The sequence below is a fragment of the Lissotriton helveticus genome, chromosome 1_1 (genome assembly GCF_964261635.1).
Source record: "Lissotriton helveticus chromosome 1_1, aLisHel1.1, whole genome shotgun sequence".
In the NCBI taxonomy this organism is placed as follows: Eukaryota; Metazoa; Chordata; class Amphibia; order Caudata; family Salamandridae; genus Lissotriton; species Lissotriton helveticus.
In genome coordinates this window covers 1,453,750,051-1,453,771,797 of record NC_136057.1, presented here as the reverse complement: position 1 = coordinate 1,453,771,797, position 21,747 = coordinate 1,453,750,051, and the positions used below count along the sequence as shown (strand labels likewise).

The 21,747-nt window shown below is 45.2% G+C and overlaps 1 protein-coding gene across 1 annotated transcript in view; it reads right to left on the bottom strand.

The window, feature by feature from the left end:
- Positions 1-17,191, bottom strand: part of ADCY6 (adenylate cyclase 6) — a 506,430-nt gene extending 489,239 nt beyond the window's left edge. The window contains exon 1 of the mRNA XM_078685913.1: positions 17,087-17,191. The gene's annotated coding sequence lies outside the window, so the exon portion shown is untranslated. The remainder of the gene's footprint in view (positions 1-17,086) is intronic.
- Between the last annotated feature and the right edge of the window lie 4,556 nt (positions 17,192-21,747).

The window sequence follows — 21,747 nt, the reverse complement described above, 5'->3', positions numbered from 1 at the left end:
TGCTCATCAGCATACAAGGGTTAAGCCATGCTGCCAGCACATTAGTTATGAACTCGAGGCTGAACCAGAGCAGTTCCACTGCAGAGGCCACTGCGTGAATCTCAGGAGAGCGACGACTCTTCTGCCCTCGCCTGATGATAACATGGGGTTTGATCTTTGCACTACTGTAATAAATGTCGGACTCTGCGGTTAGAACAGCAAGTGGCATGTTTTATTGGAAAATGTATTTGCATGGCACAGACACACATATACATATTACACACACATACTCGCAATTTACCACCATCAATTAATGTTAAATGCGTCACAAAATTGTGAAGTGCTCTGGCAGCCTAATTTAGGGTCATGATCGTGCAAACACACTCCTGCGTTACATTTGCAAAAGGCAAACCAATGCACGGCCAGCCCAAACTGGATTAGCACAAACTGTACGGGTGAGACATTCCGAGTTCCTGACCCCAGCTTGACCCCAGACTGCCCAAGCAAATTACTCACATTGCAAGGGGTGCCCCCTCTAGGGTTCACTAGCGTCGGCCCGAATGACCCCCCTGGAAGGCAGCGCCTGCCAACCCTGCGTCCCCGCAGGACCCGGTGAGCCACGTGCTCACGTCACGTGCTCACGTCACGTGACGTGACATATTACAACGGACCGTTGCAGGCCCCTCACCTCCTCGCGCGCTGGGCTGGAGGGCGTTCCAAACCGCAAAAACATCAGTGTAGAGCAGGCGCGTGGCCCTCATTCGTGCCAAGGCCTTGCCATACTCACGAAAAATGCCCCTGTTCTGCTAGTTTAGCACGATAAAGGCCGAAACAGTAGGGCCTCACTGGAACAGCCACCCCAGCAGATCAGGGGAAACGAAATTCACGTAATCTCCATTTCCCTACTTACGTGGAATTTCAGCAAAAATGGGCAAACCACATAGCACTATTTTTTTTAGCGCAAAATGCGAAATCGCACGTGAATCAAACAGCAGCCTCCCTCGTTCTGTTCGTTTGTGCTGTTCCTGTGCTCAGACTTTTTCTTGAATAGACGGAAAACGAAAAGATGTGGCGCTACGGTGTCTTTGTCAGCATTTCGCGCAAAATGCCATAAATTAGTTACGAGATGAACATTGATATAATGAAAATTTCACCCCGGGCCTAGGTAATTGTCCTTTAAGATAGAAAAGCCTATTCTGAACTTCACAGAAACCTGGGTGTTTACATATCTTATGCTACATTGGTTATAGCAGATTTTATTTAAACATTTATAGTACTGGGCTAACATTCCTATTTTGCTTAAGACTATCACAAAAATGCAATACTTTTGAAAAGAAATTACATAGGACCATGCTAAAGAAACACATTTTTTAAAATAAATATTTATTTACAATTCTTTTGAGAAAAAAGAGGTGCTATGTCTTACAGATGGAGCAGCTTTGTACTAGGTGCTTCACATGTGACCGAGGTCCAGCATTCTGAAATGATGGTCTAAGGCTGGGGCAGGAAGTTGGATGGAGACAAAAAGTGACTAATTGAGGAGAAGTAAGAGAGGACAAGCACTATGTAGAATCAATGCCTGCCTTCACACCTTAAAACCAGAGGAGAACCTTTGTGATATCAGTGGAAGCAAACAACTTTCTACACACCAAAGAGAGCACAACATGTGAAGAGCTGAATCACGGTCTTAAAACCCATGTGGAGGAGTGAGATGTTGGATTATGAAATCTCAAAACAGTTTCCAAACAACAAAAAACAAGACACCGAAATAGAAATGTTGTGCTTAAGCTATCCCAGAGACCGTACGGGAAAAAATATTGTGTCCTGGCCCGAGCAACTGAAGCAGGGTAGTGGATCCTCCCCACTGCTTCCTTACTTATACAATTTCAAGTTTTCTTTTCATCAAAACCAAGTGAAAATGTCAGGAAACCGCTTACTAAGGGATTTGGGATTCTAAAACATTAAAGAAGTGACAAAAAGAGCACGGGGTGCGGTACAAGGGATGCATTTGAGGCCATCAGGGGATGCTCTGAGGCATGGGCTCAGGTGTGCAGGATGAGGAAATGCCCCCCTGTGAATCAATACTGGGTGAGGAGGCTGAGGCAGCACCGGAGATGTGTGAGTGGGTGCATGTATGTGGGGTTCCACACCCCCGTCTCTCCCTCACAGAGCCTGGGTGTGATTGGGAAAGACCATGTGTGTGCCCTTGAGCAACTGAAGATGTGTGCCCTGCAGGGTCAGAAACTTTGTGTGCCCCATAGGTACGCAACGTGTGCCTGTGTGTGCAGTAGACATCAACCCCAAATATGGAGAAACCCTAAAACAAATAATCCCATTCAAATAAAGAGAGCTGGGAGTGCATCTCTAAACTGTATTTTGTGTTGGAGTTCCCCCAAGTACTCCAGCACTCTCCCAGCCACCAAACACCCCTGCTCACCACTTTTAGCTGTGAAAATGTCGCTGCTCCTCTTTCCCGTAACTTCACTTAACGGCGCAGCTATCTAAGATCCTAGGCCGCTTCTACCCTCTCTCCTTGCCCCTCTTGATGAGCACTATCATATCTTATAAGAAAACATCCCTCTGAAGGGAGCCAGACAAATCCACCAAGCCAGTCTCAGCCTAACCCTCTATGCCCCCAAAGTCCAGTGGTGAGCAGTGCCTTGTTATTCCTAGCGGTTCTGGCAGCACCAGGTGGTACTGCTCCTGGCTTTCCATTAACAAACCAGCAAAAGGAACAAATGGACGGAATGCTGGACAAAGCAAACATTCACCTCCAGTCACAAAGATCTGGGTTTAATCGAACATTCTTTTTCTCACCCCGCCACCCCAGTTTGGACCCATTCATATGCAAATTAGTCTTGACCCTGCTCCTAATGGGAACAGTCCAGCCCAGAAGGTGGTGTCAACTAACTCCAGTCCACCAAAAAGCAGCGTCGACATTTGGTTTTAAATAATATGATAATTGTTTTAAATGATACTTGTTTTCTAATTGTTTTTTCCACTGATAGACAATCTGTGTGTATGTTTGAAAATATTTTCTCATGATATGTTTCTTTGGGAATATATGTAAAATTACACATCATATATAGATCAATATAAATCACCAATGAGTGAGATGTGTACTCCAAAGTTGTTGAACTAACCTCTACACTTCGATAAAAACTAAGGATTGTCCCTTGGAGGAGATATTAATTATATATAAGAACTATTGTGTTTTTAAATGAATGGGATATTAAAATGTACTCATGAAGTGTTTTTATCAACAATTTGCCTAATCTGTTTTGTAAAATTAAGTAGGAGATATAATTTTTACTAAAAACAAGGCTTATTGGTTGTATGCTTTAAATGTATGAATGAGTATGAGCTATTATTTGTGTTGATAATTGAGGAAGAATTACATAGGGAACACTCTTTGATTATTGACCCCAGAATGAGGACATAGTGGTCATTTTGGGCTCTTGCTCCAGTGTGATGGCATTTGCATGCCATGATGCGGTGCCCATTTTATCAAATTTACTGATTCAAGGTGGCTGGTGCTTATCTGGGATTGGCAAAAGTGATTTTAAGTGAAAGGAGGAGCCCTGTAGCAAATTGCAGCTGCTGAACAGGAAGAAACAATTGACATTCTACTAAAAAACAGGACGCTGAGCAGTTGGGAAGCATTAAACAAAGCTGCACAGGATGGTGAGGCATGGGTGAAGCAAAGACGAGCTGGGGATTGGGAGACCAACAAGGATAGCGCTGGAGATGGGGACGTGAGCGGAGAAACCGCACAAAAGAGAGAGACCGCAACAAAGTACATGTACACTCCCATAGAGTGGTGAAACCAAAAGGAAAAAAGTTCTTCCATAAGTGTAAGCATTGGAAAGATGGCAAAGAAGCTTCACTCCAGAGGAGGGACAAACACAGGAAGAGGAAGGAAACCCAATGAATAAGAAGAAAGCAAATTAGGTTAACAAGAAAGCCAACAAATAGTAGGGAATGGGTTGACCCAAAGACCACTGTAAGTACTGGTATTGAATCTAACAAGAAAAACCTCTGGACTGACCTATATTACTTTTGATTTGGACAATATTGGCTCTTAACGAACCCAACCCCAATGTCACTGTCATATAACACAGTTGATCACAAAATACACATTTTTTAAATTTAATTTTTCTTTATACAAAATTACTTTTGTGCTTTTATTTAAAATTATTATATAATTATATAGTTACTTTAAAAAAAGACAAATACAAAGTTACCTACACATATATGTACATAAAAGGTAAGTGCAACAGACAGTTACCTAGAAAGGTATACAATCACAGAAGTTTAGATGCACTATAGTCATGTATCATTGCATCACTAAAGTATACAATTATTATTTGAATTATTTTATATATTCTTTATATATAGACTAGGTAATCACAAAAGCATTTATTAAATCAACGTGTAATAGTTTGAGAAGCACAAATCAATACATGAATAAGTAACCCCACAATCACCATCCGCAAACCTCTCTCACCATTCAAACTTACTCATTCGCACCTGCGCTCAACCGAAAGGAGATTCAGACATAAGGGAGATTCCATAACCATCTGATAGAGACAGACTCTGTAATTGTTGGTGATGTGAATCACACCCTTCAGATATCTCTGGTGTGTCTGTCTCTAAAGGAACTCTCCACATATGAAACGATTAGGGTTGGGTTAGCTTAGAGCCAATATTGGCCATATCAAAAGTAATATAGGTCAGTCCAGAGGTTTTTCTTGTTAGATTTTTGCTTCCCCCTCCTCTTAGACCTTAAAGAAATTAGGGAGTACCTTCTTTTTTTCCTTGTTGATTAGTACTGGTATTGAACACAACAGGTCTTTTTAGACCGGACAGCTAAAGCTAAACTGAACTATTCCACACAAGACAAAGTTGATCATACATACAGTACAAATGAGAAATTAGCACACATGATCCAACTGAAAACTTAGCAACCGTGTTTCCCCATCCTTTCACTCTCTCATGAAAAGAAAACACAGACTTAACAGTCATCACAACCTTGTTGCTCTACATCCTCTTTTTGCTCTCATGACTAGAGGTGGCTGCTTGCAAGGAGAGCCAATAAGAAGACAGACTTATGGGTGATACGATGACAGGCTTGTGGAGCGACAGTAGGATGTTCCATCCATCACACCAACAGTAAAAAAAAAATTTTTGTGTCACAGAAACAGAGCACCCAGCAAGGGAGTAAGATGGGTGTCCATTTAAGCCTGGGCATGTTCTAGGTAGCCTACTGGGAACAAGTTGCTGTTTAGGCCTTTGTTTAATCTGTCAGGGCCATGTGATTGTAAGATCACAGAACAGAGACACAGGTTGTCCTACAATAGGACCAGAATTTAGAGAAGCTGGACGCAGGCCATCAGGCTTTGATCCATCATGTTCCCTTTTCAGGCCATAAACTCTTTGGACCAGCACTTGATTAGCTGGTTTGGAAGACTAAAGAGGAAAAGACGTTTTTCAACCTTTCATAACATTTTGCATGAGAAAGTCTGTTTTGCAAAGAAAGGAAACATAGAATGAGCAGTAGGCAAGATGTCCCTTTCGCAGCCGAATCCTGTGGATTGGGGCTCCGTTTGCAGGAAACTCGTTATCAGCAATCTCAATCACAACTTCCAAAAACACGGCTATCAATGGGAGGTAAGGGGAGCAACACTTTTAACGTTTTCCGGCAAGCAGAAACAACTAATAAAAAGACAAGTGGTACTATATCATTGGTGAAAAATGGATATTGTATAGAACTAAAAGACAGTCCATCGCCAGTTTACCAAGAGGCTTCAACACCAAAAGATCCGATAAAGTAAGAAGATCTAAAAGCAGAAAAAGAAAACATCCTAAAGAAGGGAGCCATCAGAGAGGGGCCATTTTCTCAGAGGCATCAGGGCATTTATTCTGTTTTGTTTTTGGTTCTTAAGCCAGTCAGATTGCTCTGTCCGGCACTAGACTTAAAATTTGTGAACCAGATTGTGTACCACATTCCATCCAGGAAGACAACACTACAGACAGTAATTCCACTGATATCAAAAATGGATTACTTGGCAAACATAGATCTCCGGCATGCATACTTTCATGTGTCCATGCATACAAAAGTCAGTCTTTCCTGAGGTTTGCACTGTAGGGTCGTCACTATCAGTTCAGAGCTCTCACTTGGCCTCTTGCCATCACCAAAGACTTTCACAAAGGTACTAGCTCCAGTGGTGGTAAGATTACACATAGTACTCAAATCATGCCACATCCGTATGATAGGCTAGTTCCTTTTCATTCTTTTACGAAGGCACAAGACGATGTGCAGAACATCTCAGAATGTCTGAAAAATCTAGGCTTTAGGCCTGATTTTGATGCGGTTAGGAAGTCCTCTTAATGGCATTAGCTCCGTCCACATCGTATCGGGAATGTGTCTTTCCAACTGATATCGGAAAGGTTTCCAACCGACCGGGTACAATGCAAGTTAGGCGTTAGGAATATCCCAATCCATACCCGATGGCATTTGGAATGACCAAGTCGTACGGAGCAGAATTGTACGTCTCTATGGGCCACGTTTATAAACAACAGAGACCATGCTACATTTGGACAGCATTTCCAAATCGTGCCGTCCGACTCGAATCAGCAGTCGGAATCAGACTTTGGGGGCCCATAGTGGGTCCCCCTGCACCTGGAGCCTTCCCAATCGGGCCTATTGGGGTACCCATGTGTCTTCCCTTACCAGCCATGCACAGTGTGTCAGGCACCAGGGGGTGCCCGCCACAGGGTGCCCGATTTTCCCCAGCCACCCCTTTCTTCAATGGGAGCCTATGCATTCGGTTGGAACAAAGGCTCCCATTTAAGTCAATGGGAGTCCAACCAAATCGTATCTGGAAGCATCCGGATGCATCAAACTCAGTTGATTCGACTATCCCGAGCCGATTGGAAACCATTCCCAAATCCATTCGGTCGGGAAGCTTTCCAATCCGCATCAGAATCAGGCCCAGTGTGTTAAATCAGAAAAAATTCTAATTTATCTCAGCCAAGAAAAACTCTTTATTGGGACTCTTTTTAGCAACAGAAGGTTACGTATGTCTACCGGAACCAAGATCAGAGATTCTACAGGAAGACTTAAGGATGTTTCTGTCTCTTTGATAAGCTACTTCAAGGACGTGGTTGAGGGTTGGTTCAATGGCTGTAATTAAAGCGACGGTGCTTTGGGCACATTTTCATCTGAAACCATTTTTAGATCATCTTCGGTTTTACTGGTTTCTGAAAACACATGACTTCGAGACGGTCATCCTGAGTCCCGAGAATTGAAATAGGACCCCGGTAGAAAACAACAGAAAACCTTCTGAAAAGAGTAACTTTGTTCCCTCCAATTACAGTAGTGTTAATAAATGATGCAGGCCAATGTGATTGGGGTGGCCACGCTGGGATAATTGGAGTACGGAACAAGTGGTCTAAGAAAAAAGATCCAGTTCTAAAATATGTGGGAGCCGCCAGCAGTATGGTAAGCTCTACAAGTCTTCTCAACTGTACGCCTTTACTCCAAACCCCTTTTCTCCAGCCTGCCCTGGAAGATTCAGGAGGAGAAGAAAACAGTAATTCTGAAAGTCTCTTTCTGACCCAGAATTATATTGTTTCCAACCCTCATCTAACTCAATTCGACCACGCATTCACTTTCCTCTGTCTTCCTCCTTCCTTTTGGAAAGCTGTATGGTTTAGAACTGGCTAACGAGTTGGTTAACTTTGGTAGTCAAGTACTGAAATTTGTTATGAAGTAAATAACAGTTACAAAAGTTAGCCATAAGGAATTTCTTTCTGTGCAATAAATATGGCACCTATGATTCATTGAGTGACTGCAGAAAAGTAAGGGCTTTTATAAATCATCAAAAACGACTGACTGGGAGGACAGATGAAGGGGTAATGAACATGTTACTAACAGATGATCTTCACTGCCCTGACCTAGTCATCCCAGTCATAGTCATAGTTGTTCCGTTCCACCCTGTATTTCTTTATCTCTCAATGATGCTTGTTAAGGATGCATAATGGGAGGGGGGGGTATTCAGAGTAAAGAGGGAGGGATTAAAAGAAAAGAAACGCAAGGAACACTTTTCCTTTACTGAACTCTCTGTCTCGAGGATGCAAGGCACCTCAAATAGTTTTGACTGCGACTGGGAATACTAGGATCCGGGTATTGAAGATTGCTGGTAAGTAATATGTTCAAAAACCTAACTATTACGTCAGTTGCTAAAATAATGTTTCCCAAAAATTAACTGTTGCACAAATCAATCCCATTGTACACATATGGACTTTCAATTATTTCACATTTTGTATACATTCTAGATCAAATTTCTTTCCTTTCTATGGTTTCATGTAACAGGTTATCTGTTCCACAGAAAGTGCCTTAATAACTTTTGATCCAGAAACAGTATGCAAGTGCAAGGAAGATGTGTGGCGCCGCGGCTAGGGTGACTGACTCTGGAATCTGGGGATCACGGTTCGATCCCTGGCACCGGCGGCAGGTTAGCCCAGCACCATGTGACTCTGGGCAATAGCTTGCTTAATCTTCCCGACGGCCCCCAGCGCCTAGAGACCCTTAGGGTGATTGTGCACTTTACAAATGTGGATTATTATTATTATTAGTGTCTCAGGGGATATGGATGGGTGTCGTGTGGTGAGAATCAAGAAGGAAAGAGAGGAAGACCAAGAGAAATAGATGTCTGCACAAGTTGAGGTCCCATAAGAGAGAGACTTTTGAGGGATGATGTTGACAGAAAATCATGTGTCACAGGAGAAACAGAGATGTCAGGGTTAAGGTGGCAGTCACGTGTTTCTCCGAACTCTGCCACCTTAACCCTCCCCGTAATCCATTCTCAGATTTCAGACTGAGTAAAATCGGTCAGTATAACAAAGGATCAGTGTACCTTGGTTGCACAGGTATGTGAGGTGACATGAATATACTCAGTGTGTAGGGACACTGTAAAGCATGGGTATTCACAAACATTTTCCCGGGGGCCAAAAAGTTTTGTCTTTGGTGTGACCGAGGGCCACACTGATGAAGGAGGAGGGAATGTATAATGTGGGTTTAGGGGGAAGTATAGCATGTAAATCTAGTGGCTGAACTGAATTGCACAATGTGGAACCTGAAAACCTTGGATGAATCCCGGCTTCCCCACTTGACCAAATTGTGCCCCTGTACAATTGTTTTATTTTAATTTACCTCCTTTTTTTCACAATCACAAACAAGAGGACCTTGAAATACCCAACTTCAGTATGCACGCTATACAAAACCTACTCCATGTTTGGATTTAATCACTAATGGCATTGTTGTCATTCAAGGTGAAAAAGGGGAGGGGGTGGAAGCATGACATTTTCTAAATTCATGTTTGAAAACTATCACTTAAAAAAAATGCTTCTGAATGCACTGCTATAATCGAATTCACTAATGTGAAATGATTCTACAGGTTAATGAAATACACTTTTGCATTTTGAAAAGACTGTCATATTTTTACATGTTTGTGTTATTTAAAAATGAAGGTTTTTCTAAAGTTAAGGGCTGGGTTACTTCCTTTCCTTAACTGCAATTAACCTTAGCGGTGGATTAAGTTGCCACTCTCAATGGCAGGCCGAGTGGCCATTATCAAAATGATTGTACTCCCTCGGTTTTTATATCTCTTCTTTAAAATTCCAATCTCGCTCTCAAACTCCTTCTTTCAAACATTACGCAGTCACCTGCTGCGCCTCATCTGGGCCGGACACTAGCCCCGGGTGAGGTGGGACACCCTGATATTACCATACGACAGAGGAGTCCTAGGAGTGCCAGACCCACAGCTATACTACCTGGCAGCCCAATGGCAGTATGCATATAGATGGTACCATCCTGACGCTCGCATTCCCTATCTGAACTAGATCAACTGCAGACATTCCACATTCAGCCTTATTACTCAGGGGTATTCCCCTAGATACTACTGACATCATGACTGTAGCCACAACAAACTGGGCATGGCAAACGCTGTGGCATAAACTTGGGGAAGGCAGTCTATATTCTCCAATGCTCCCCTTAAAGAATGACCCATGGCTACCATTGACTAGCGAACCTCTTATAAAGGACTTCTGCGACATTATAACATTCACACTATTGACGACCTCTTCCCAGATGGCCATGTGTTGCGGATTGCCTAAAATGCCCGATTTCTAAATATGACTCGCAGGCACCGCTTCCTATTTCAACATCTCTATACAAAGCTGGGCTCCCGGCTCTCTAGTTATCCTATTGGCCCTGGGGAATTCCCACTGCTCACGCTGGTAATATCCAGCCAAGTCTGTGCCCATCTGAGATCCAAACAGTACTGCGCTACTCTAGTGCTAAAACCCAACACCACTCCCAGGACACGCGAGGTATGGGTGCAAGACCTTGGCATGCCGATCCCAGACAAAATGTGGGCCTATTGCTGTGCACAAATCCAGAAAGTATCTCTCAGCCACAAACATAAACTACTCCGTTTTAAATTCCTTCATCGGGCATACCTCGCCCCAACAGACATTGCCAAATATGACGCCACCAGGCCAGATCACTGCCCCAAATGCCGCGCCCGATTTTGCACCTCACATGGGCCTGCCCCAGTATATCCATGTATTGGACTACAGTGTACTCAAACATCAATACTATGCTCTGAGTGGATTTTCAGCCAGATCCAGAGGTAGCAATCCTTGGCTACACTTCTCAGCTCCCCAGATCGGTGCGCCGGCTTGTCTCTATGTCGTGAGATTGCAGTGCATTGGGGGGGGGGAGCGAAGACCCCAACCCCTGCCTCTTGGCTAAAACACTTCTTATTGCATCACTACCAGCTCAGTTTATGCCACTCTCCAACCCACGACTTCGCACCCCATTGACTTTTGACAACCCCTGCGTGATTACCGTCCTATGCACTCTTGCACAAGACACGACGGCACACCGACTGCCTATTCCAACGCATCCCTGTGCGGCCATCACCACTGCGCTGCCAGATTCCCACAGCCAGTAAACTACTGACGTCAAGAGCCATGTCTTTCAGGACATTTCTTATCCCACTTTCTATTTATCCCCATTTCTTTTAAATTTCTGCCATTCGCTTTATCTTCTTGGCATGTGTTTGTAAGGGCTCTGCTGCAATACAAACTGTGAAATTGTACAAAATGATTTGTTGGCATGTAAAATATTGTGGTTATTTGGTCCTGTGGTTATTTTAAAAAAAAAAAATCAATAAAAAGACTTTGAAAAAACTGCAATTAACCTTTAAATAAGTGCTTGTTGTTAATTTACATTTTTTTGTAATGTTAGTGCTGAGTCACAGCAGCCTCGTGCTGCTGTTGCCCAGGCGCTGCATGCAAAGGTCAAGAGGGCCGAACTTTGAATATCACTGCTGTAAAGCCTACTTAACCAAACAATGCAAAAACTGCATAATATGTCCTCTAGGGGTTCTGTTTAGCTACTCTGGGCAAAACATAAAATAAAGCGTTGAACTTACGTGGGGAGTAAGATGGATGAGGGCCTTGGATTGTTTATATGCGGGACTTATGTGTTAGTAGAGTCTACCAGTGCTTTAGGTCTCATCATGGCATGAGTGAGCTAAATTCACCGAATGCCACAAACAGGTGCACAGAATCTGTTGTCATCATCAACAGCATGAACTATACCATCTAGCCCGTGGGTAATCACAAACATTTGCACAGGGCCCACAAAGTATGGTCTGTGGTGTGACAGAGGGCCGCACTGATGCCAGCAGGGTGGTGGTAGGGGGTCTGGGTGGGTCAGGGCTTGTGTAAGGAAGTCTAAAAAAAAAAAAATGTAAAAAACTTTTATATGAGCATGCAAGCATTTAAGTGCAGGACAACTAAAGTTAAGCGGTGCAGGACATCACCGTAATTATTTCATAACTTAATTTAACCTGCAAATAAATGTTTGTCCGTTTATTTAAAACAAATGTCTGCTATTTAGTGCTGCTGTTCACCAGGGTGGTACAAAAGGGGGTGGTGATGGACGGAGCATCTGAACCAATCAAACACTCACACCCAGTCAACAGATCTGGGTTTAATCCATCACCATTCTTTAGCCCACTCTGCCACCCCAGTTCAGACATGGCCATATGCAAATCAGTCTGACCCTGTGCCTCATGGGAACAGTCCAGCCCGAACTGCCAAGCCATGCCTTCCCGGGACCGGGGAAACAAGCTTTCGAGGACCGGTTTCTGGCATTTCAGCCGTCTTCAGCCCGGCTTGCTTGAATCCAGTGGCAAAGTGAGCAAGGGACTCACGTCTGAGCATACCCTGCCAACTTATGGCGAACAAAGTGGTACAAAAGGGGGTGGTAATGGACGGAGCCTCTGAACCAATCAAACACTCACACCCAGTCAACAGATCTGGGTGTAATCCATCACCAGGGGGCTGCATATACAGGTCTAGAGGGGCACAAGCGGCCCGTGGGCAGCACTTTGAGTATCGCTGGTCTAGCTTGTGCCATTCTCTTGTAGTAAATGTACCATGCTCTCCTGCACCTGTGACTAGGTCTGATAAATAGCCCCCTACATCAAAAAGAAAAATTTAACACCAGATTCAGTAGCCGTACATGCCAAAGGAAATGTCAGATAAATCCTGACAAATCCAGATACAGCACAAACGAGACATCCAGCAGATCAAGTTGCTTTAAACTCACTGGGATTCACCTAGGCATATCAAACAACATGTGTGGCGTGTGGGGAAGGGGGGTAGGTTCGAGACATTATCCTGTTCAAGCAAATTAGGGTATACTTGGTTATAGTAAAAGAAGCAGGCACTGACAGATCCACCAAGATATGCTCAAGGAAACCCGGACTAGTTCAGTGACCTTAATATGTACTAGGGAACCTTGGGTGGCTAGCAGCCATAAAAGGGGGGGGGGGCATATTTATGGGTATGTTATATAGAGGAGAACCCAGACAGATTCAGGCCTGATTTGTACAGAGGAGCCCTGGCTGCTTCAATCTCCATACACTTGCGGATCCCAGGCCAGCCCAGAGACATGACACTAACAAGCACTGGTGCGCACAAATGTTAGTAGATCCACGCAACCTACAAAATTGACCTAGAAGGTTCAGAGAATGTATTCATGGGGAATACATGGTAAGCCCAAGCCAGATAAAACTAACAATCTCTAGTAGTTCACTTGGTCATACACATAGAGGCCTCCTGTTTGACTCACAGGAAGGCTCCGACTGTTGGATAAGGTGGGATGGGCTATTGTGGAGTATGTCCGCAACAGCACATGGCTATTTCCATTCTTGGTTCTGCAGAGTGGCGTGAATCGCGGCTGTCATGTAGGAAGGAGATGGCATTGACTGGAGCTTGCAGTTGGATGGTGACCACATTCTTGATTGTCCTTTCAAAGAAGACCGGCATGATGGGATTGGCTGGTTGTAAGGGCCGAAGTTCGGTTTTTAAGTAGCTGGTAAGTCTGCCTAGTTTTTTTGTGCATGTGCTAAAAAACATTGTGCAATGGAGACATGGAATATGCAGTGTAAGTGTTTTTCCAGAGACGGACACCATGCTGGTAAATGGGACATAGTTAAATGGTTGCTTTGCGGAAGGGTAGGGTGATGCTATCAGTAAGGTCGGCGAGTGTGGGCATTTTGAAGGCGATCCGCTTTAGTTTATTAGGAGGAATGCCAGCAAACTGTTAGGTGCTTTCAACGTGGTTTCTTACCTGGACTAGTGTTTTGGTGAAAAATACAATGTTGTGCTTGTCGGTTGAGTGGTAGCAGTTGGGATAAGACCAAAAAAGTACATGTTCGCTTTTAAGATGGTTTAACTTCTGTAAGACGATTTTGAGACAGTGGACTTCTAGTTTAAACCACTGCAATGACAACGCTTGGAAATCAACTTTTTCTGTGCCATTTATGGCTCAACATTTATGGCTAAGGAACAAAGAGCATTGTTTTTCTTTTCCCAATTAAAAACAAACAAGGACAGAAATTTTCAGCTGTGCATATCTACAGCCTGACAAGATATAACATACGAGCACTGCGTTTGTGTGCACGCTACAGCAATCTGCGTTTATATAACCTGTTGGTCATAGCTTAAAATGCAGCATACCTGACTCACTCTACCATAAACCAGGGACCGATAAAATGAGTACCACTCAACTGAGTAATAGAAGTGCCTTGTTTATAGCGCTGACGTAGCAACAATAGTTCTATCGAGAACAAATTGTCAGTAATTCACCATTTGTAAGGCACACTCATACAGGAATCTCATACACGATGGAATAGACTACATGCTAATGTAGTGAGCCAGGTCTGCATTCCTTAAGTCTGGTGGTACACCTTTTTTCAAGTTGCTGTTTTTGGTTGCCATGGTAAAGTAGGGGTTTCATGCATACTTTATGAAAAGTATGGACTGACTGCACTGGAGCAGCTGTGCTACTTGGGATGGGTAAAACAGAGGGCCTACTACAGAGAGCCAGGGAGAGATCAGCACTACACTGTTGAGCGCTACAGAAGCAATGTTTTTGTCATGCATCAAGTAGGGAAGCGTGAAAACCTGAACCCCAATGCCTGTTAGTTTGGAATTGTTCTTCAAGGATTTGCAGATGTGTTTGAAGAGACTTACACCTGGAGTCAGATTGAAAGAAAAGCCCAGGACAGAGATGGCTGGAGAGTCCTGGTTGATGGCCTGTACCCGAGATGGGGCAGTAGGCATAAGTAAGTAGTACGTTTGTAGACACTTAGTGTGCGAGCTTCGATTAAATTCTTTACAGAATGGCTCTGGCCCATTTCATACTGAATTTTTGGTCCTGCTTCGTGTTACATGGTTGGATCACGCACCTCCTGAGAGTTTGCAAATGGCAGACCTTTGTGAATTGGTTCTTGCCAGAGCAAGAAAACAGAGAAGGTTGTTTGATAGGTGACTGCTAGTTTAAAGCCGATGTATCGGTCAAGAAGTCCGATAAAGGAATTGACCTACATTGTTTACGAAAACTGCCAAACACGTCGCACCGTGCCAGAAATGTGTGTTTTGATTATGGGGACAGCCTGACTGCTGACAGCCATGCACTACCTCATTACCATTGGGAGTCAAATCCTAGACTAACCATACAAACTTTGACAAAATGTATCTCTTGGCAATTTAAAAAAGGCTCTGAGAAAAACAGCTACATTTGAGTGACACTAGCGGTTAACTATGAAATAATTTTTCTTCACAGGAGCAGGTGGACAGTACTGATTGTATCTCTTCTAGTTTTTTAAGGTTATTTAGTAGTCCAAACTGACATATTGTCAATGATAAACCAGTTCCCGACAATAACAAAAGGAGTTTTTTAAGGTTATTTAGTAGTCCAAATTGACATGCAGACATATTGTCAATGATAAACCAGTTCCCGACAATAACAAAAGGAGATTCAAGACTTCTTGTAACTTGAGGTACTGTGGTGAGTCTTTACTCCAGAAACATATTTATGACGCATATCAATCTTATGTTGTCAGTAATATTTCACATGTAGTTAGAAAACAATTTATCATGTTGGTATTAATTCCCAATGCCTACCTTGCCTGAAACAGTGGAATTTCAATCTCACCCGCAACCCAAGGTAACTTGGTGGTCGTACAGGTGACAGTAAAGAACTGCACTGGCAAACAGTTTTGCGAGTCAGGTATGGCAGAACTATGGCTCAGCCTAAAAGCTTGAATTAAAAAAATGTAATGGACGCATTTGGGAGGAGCGATGAGGAAGCAACACAGAGCACATGTGGGTGAGTGTAAGAGGGGGATGCAACGCAAGAGGGAAATAGCTACACCTGCAGTTTCATGAAGTAATCAAAGAAAAAAGTAGTTCCCTGAATGTGATCAGTGGAAAACTATGAGTCATCCAATCAAAAGGATGCCATGCTCCAGGGGATGGACAAACACAAGGAGAGGAAAGCAAGGCTTCAATAAGAAGCAAGCAGGTGAGAGTGACAATAAAGCCAACCAATGGGCGGACTCTAGCCCGTTGTAAGTTTTTGCATGGTCATAAGAGGTCTTTTGAAAACACTGCTAAAGGTAGTCTGGTGGGCGAAACCTAAAAAGTAGAGCCCAAAGGAGCGGTACCAATAAAAATCAGACGAATGAGAAACAAAGAATCACTCACAAACCTGAAAGGTAAGACTGAGTTTAAGTGCCCATGCTTTTCATTCGCTAAACAAAGAAACCCCAACCTGCCCACCTAACAAAATAAAAAGTTAAGAAAAAAGAAAAGATCCTCTGGGCGGGGAAAGGGGCCTTGGAGGAAATTAGCTAGGAAAAAGATAAAGTGGGTAGGATTTATAGCCTCAGTATTCCCTCTATTTTAGTATTATTTCCACCTTACATACAAGGTTTCATCCCTTTGCTCAACAGATTCACTCTCGAACTGGACCTCAAGTGTCCCTTCACTCCAAATCTCATCCCCTCTCCCGCACTTCCCAGGTTTTCTAGACCCATTCCCAGAATCTCTCTCCCTCTTTCCTCATTTCTCCTCTTGAATGTCCATGCCACCACTCACAGTTCAGCTTCCAGAATCCCTATCTAACCCCTTAATCCACATGCAACGATACCCCCCCGCTCTCCCTCCCCTCAGATCCTCCACCACCCTTTCTCCACCGATCTCCAGGCTCCAGGGGGTCTCTCCATGCTCCCTAGATCCAACTGTCAACAAACAAGCCCTTCATTCTTGCCAATCCCAGGCCCACCATGTCCCAACAGCACCTCCAGGGTCCCCCCCAAAATCCCTACCGCTTCCCTCAAATGTCAGCTTTCTCCTCAGCCATTCGCCCCTCTGCTATACCCCCCCCCCCCGGCACTCGTGTCCCACTGCCCAGGGGCAGGCCCTGGTCTCTGATACCCCCTTCTCCCCGGACTCCGCAGAGCCCCCTCTCTTGCCACCCCCAGGCTCGGCTCCAGGGCCCCCACCGAGGGTCCCGGCCCCGGGCTCGCCTCTCGCTGCCGCCCCGCAGACCTCTCGCTCCCTGGAGTCCCTCCACCGCAGCCCCGCATCTGTCCCCGGGCCTCTCAGCGCCCCTCCCCCGCAGCAGCGAGGGGGCGCCTCCCGCCTCCCCCGCGGCCCCTCACCCGCCGGCACCCACCTGTGCGGTCCCCGGGGGGGCTGAATGGTGCCTGGGCCCGGCCCGGGCTCCTGCTCCGGCCTCTGCTGCTGCCTGCTCGCCTCCTGCGGCCGGATCCGGCCCTCCTCCTTCTCCTCCCTCCGCGGCCTCGGCCTCCGCCTCCTCCCGGTGAGGGCCGGGCTCTCCCTCCCTCCACTGCCGGGATTAATGTCTCCCCTTTCGTTCTGTATTAATATTTAACCCCCACCTCTCGCCGCCCCGTGTGCGGGCCCCTCTCGCTTCACCTTCCCTCTCTCTTACTCGCTCACTCTTTCCCTGCATCTCGCATCAACATTTCCCTATTTCCCTCCACCTTTTCTCCCCCGCTCTTTGCACTCCTGTGTATATTTTCCCCTCCCTCTGATTCCCTGTTTAAGGGTCTTTTTTTACTATATTCTCTCTATATATTTTACATTATTTCTGCCTCTTCGCTTCTCCCTCTCCTGTTCACATTTCGCATCTCTTAGTATCTTGTCTCCAATATATTACCCCCCCTCTCTTTATAGGTCTTCCCAGTGACTCTTTACCGTATATATCAACAATTCTCCCCTTTTTTTCTCTCCCCTTCAGACATTATTCCTCCACACACTCACGAAAATATTTTATATCTTCTTGGCTGACACTATCTCCCTGGTATTTTTCCCTGTCTTCCCCCTCTTTCTCTTTTATATAAATATATATTATATGGTCACCGCTCCTCCTTTTCTCCCCTTCTCTCTGGACCCAGCTCCTACTACTGTGTATATACTACCATTTCAACCTTTCTCCCCTCTATCTATAAATATTTCAAATATCTCTGTGCCCTCTTCTTTCCTGACCCTTCTCACCCTGTCACTTAACTCCTGTCTCCCCTTCTTATCTATCTATCAATGTTCCACCCTCCTGTTTCTCCCCTCTGACCTTCCTCCACCCTGTACTTTATGTATCAATATTTCTCCCCATGCACATTTCATGTGGCTCTCTCCTCCACCTATGCACATTTCCCCATTCCTCCTGTATGTTACTACTCTCCCGCCACTCTATCGCTCTTTCTCTCTTGTGTGCACCAGATCTTCCCCTCCGTCGGCCCCCGCTTTCCCATTAATATAAATATATGTATCTGAATATCTCTCCCTCCTCTTCCCTGTTTTCCTCTCTTCTTGTCCAGGGAAAACGCCCTCTACCCCGGATCCAGAACACAGCGCCAGCGAGTGTGGCTTAAAGGAGCCGGAGCCCCATTCCAGAGGAGGGGGGCATTTGTTAAAGGGCCCCCACCAGCGAGACCCGCTAACACAAGCATGGGTCACAGACGTGAACTACCATCTCCAACCCCCCTCCCCTCCCCTCTCTATGAGAACAGAGCACGAGGACAGCTGCATTCCAGTGCATCCCGCTCCGCCCACCCCCACGTCAAAAATGTATATGGGGCTAAACCACTGAACACCCCCCACCCCCCCCCCCCCCCCCCCCCCCCCCGAAAGAAATGTGCATGACACTAAATCCAGCGATACATGTCCCCGAACATGTGTTAGACATACATGGGACCAAATAGTTGAGAGATACCCCCCTCCTCAGATGTGCCTCACCCAGGACATAAGTATACACGGGACCCAATTACACAGATGCTAAGTTTCCTAGGACCATGTGGGTGTACTGCTCAAGTCCAGACTTTTTCCTTTGAATTCTGGGACGTGTAGTCCTGATTTATAATGAAATAAACAGGACTGCAAGTACCAGAATTCAAAGAAAATACATGGGCTGGTGCAGCACATCACACATGGACCTGGGAATCTTGGCATGGCTGCACCTACGAAGGCATGTCCACAAACAGCAACACCGTTTTATGTGACTGATACATACCTGCTAGGAAACAGTCATTGCAACGCAGCTGTTACCATGCGTTACATTTACAGCGCTTGCATTACAGCGTGACTATCTTTACCACGCATAGCCTTTACCATGCATGTTTTTACGACGACTATGCCTTAGCATGCATGTTGTTGTAAAGGCACATGTGTGGTAAAGGTAGCCAGCGCTCTAGACTCAGCACAGAACCGCCTTCGGTGCGAATGGGTGGGGTTGGCGGTGTTTGAGGTAAAAGTCGTCGGGGCGTCGAAAGGATGAAGACGCAACTTGGTGAGTAGTTTTCAGGGCTGGGGGCCAGGGTTTTAGGGCTCAGGGCAGGTGCGAGTTTTTTGGCCAGGCCTGGGGTTGTTTTCAGGGCTGGGGGCCAGGGTTTTAGGGTTCAGGGCAGGTGCGAGTTTTCTGGTCAGGGCTGGGTTTGGGGTTGTTTTCAAGGCTGGGGGCCAGGGTTTTAGGGTTCAGGGCAGGTGCGAGTTTTCTGGTGAGGGTTGGGGTTGTTTTTAGGGCAGGGGGCTGGGTTTTAGGTCTCATGGCTGTGGACGGTGTGGGCGGATGAGCGCTACACGAGGGCGTGTTAGGGCTCAGGGAAGGGATTGGCAGTAGGTTTGTGAAGGACAGCTGTTGGCTGGGGCCAGGGTCATTTTCAGTGTTGGGGGCCAGGTATTAGGGCTGAGGGCAGGCGGCGGAATGGTTTTCAGGGCAGGGGGAGAGGGAAGGAGTGGTGTACATGGCTTAGGGGTAGGGAAGAGACTTTGTATCTGTAGGCTGGGGAGAGGCTGCAGCAGGTGCAGGGTTTAGGGTTCAGGGCTGGGTTCGCAGCATTTTTAGGGTTCAGGCCGTGGGAGGGTCCGTGGCAGATGCCGGCAGTAACAATGTGGGTACCGTTACCACACGTAACTTTTACCATGCATATGCCTTTACCAGTTATTCCTTTGCAACAAAATTCTTTGTAAAGGACTGCGTAATAAAGGCATATTCATTGTAACACCATGCGTGGAAAAGGTAACACGTGGTAACGGTACCGCGTAATAATCGTCACGTGGTAATCACATGCGTGGTAATCACATGCATTGTTCCATCATACAACCATAGCTGCGACGTTTCCCAGGGCCATGCATGACCAATAAGGCCAGTCCTGGGTGTTTTACCTTAGATTTCTGGGACTTGTAGTCTTGGTTTTATGCTGAGGCAAATAAGACTGCAAGTCCCTTGACTCCATCGGTCAGACTGGCTCATCTACATGATTTGTCCGGTTGTGAGATACCCACAAAGAATGAGAAATGGAGGTTGGCATCGGGATTGGCCCCGGCCAAGCTTTGCGTCCTACGCCACTGGAGGAAACCTATGGTCCCTAGCGGGGCAGATTGGCATTCCGAAATGCTAAAAATGGCAACCTGTGAATGAATCATCTATAAGATGAACGAGCAAATGTAAATTTACACCCTGGTATGGGAACGCTTTTGCACTGCTGAAGTGCGTAGGGCTAGGCGATGGAAGCCTCTCTCTTCTGCTGAGTATGGCCTATAAGCAGGGCTTTAAGTGGGGGGGGACTGTGGGGGGCTGAGCCCCCCAGTTTTTTGGGGGGGGCCTCGAAAGGGGGCTCTAGGGGGCTCTATTTTTGGGCCTCAAAGGTCAAAGGTAGGGTGAGCAGACGTCCCGGTTTTTGTTTGGTGTTACTAGTGTGGGTAACATGTCTTGATAGTGAAATACTGCCAATTTCGTTTTTCACTATTGAAAGGCTATCTTGCCCATAGGATAACATGGGGGAATGCTGTGTGACATGTTTACCTGCATATTCCAGTGCATCAAAGTTTTTTTTGAAAGTTGTAATGTTGTAGTGTGCAACCGGGGCTTGGCTGTCTGGTCCTCACAGCTGGGATATGAATAATACAATTGCAGCCCCTATGTAGGGGTAGTCCCCCAGTGCACAACTTGTGAAAGGCCTATTGAGGCTTATATCAAAGTCATTCAAAATTGTACCATAAAGAACGTTAGATAAACAAGATTGAGTCAATCTTTTTTCAAAACTTTTTTAGTGATCGCTGTTCATCAATAATCATTGAATTTTTTCGAAATCATAATGTTGATTGTTATATGATCATATTAAGTTGTACATTATTCCCAATGCATTTCGGGCACTGCCTGTGCCCTTCGTCAGGGAACATTTCTATGAACAAAAGATGTAAGAAAAGGTCTCAGTAAGGAAGAACACTCTCGTGTCTGTAGGGTTAGAGTGCATGAACATGCATGTATTCGTGGTAGTTATATCAGACGGCAAAACGAGTGATTAAAACTTCATGCTTCTGTGTGTTAAAACATGCCAGATACAGTTGTTAAGTCATAGCGAGGGTGATCAGTGGACAAACGCTCGATAACCAAAACATTAAAAAAACGCGTGTATCCAAAAAGTGAACGGAGTCAGAAAAAATGTAGTGAACCCAAGTTAAACCGAAAACGACATCAGTGTGTGATTAATGAAGGATGGAAGTGGAAAAATATGTAAAAGTCTCACGTTTTCAAACAAGAACATACGCGTGTTGCCGTGTCTGTAAAAGAGACAGGTAAACTATTAAGGTCTGGCAACATTTTACTGAAGAATGACCAAATACGTGAGTCCATATAGGAAGGTACTTACTGTGTCGGATACACTAGTGAAATTTGCTGGCAAGTTCGGTAGCGCCCGATGAATCCGTGTGGGTGATGGGCGTACGAGTGAGTGTGTTGAAATACCAAAGTGAGTAAACGTGTAAAGAGGACTTCGTGGTGCAGTGTAAACGGGTGCCATGTTGGAGTGGGTTGAA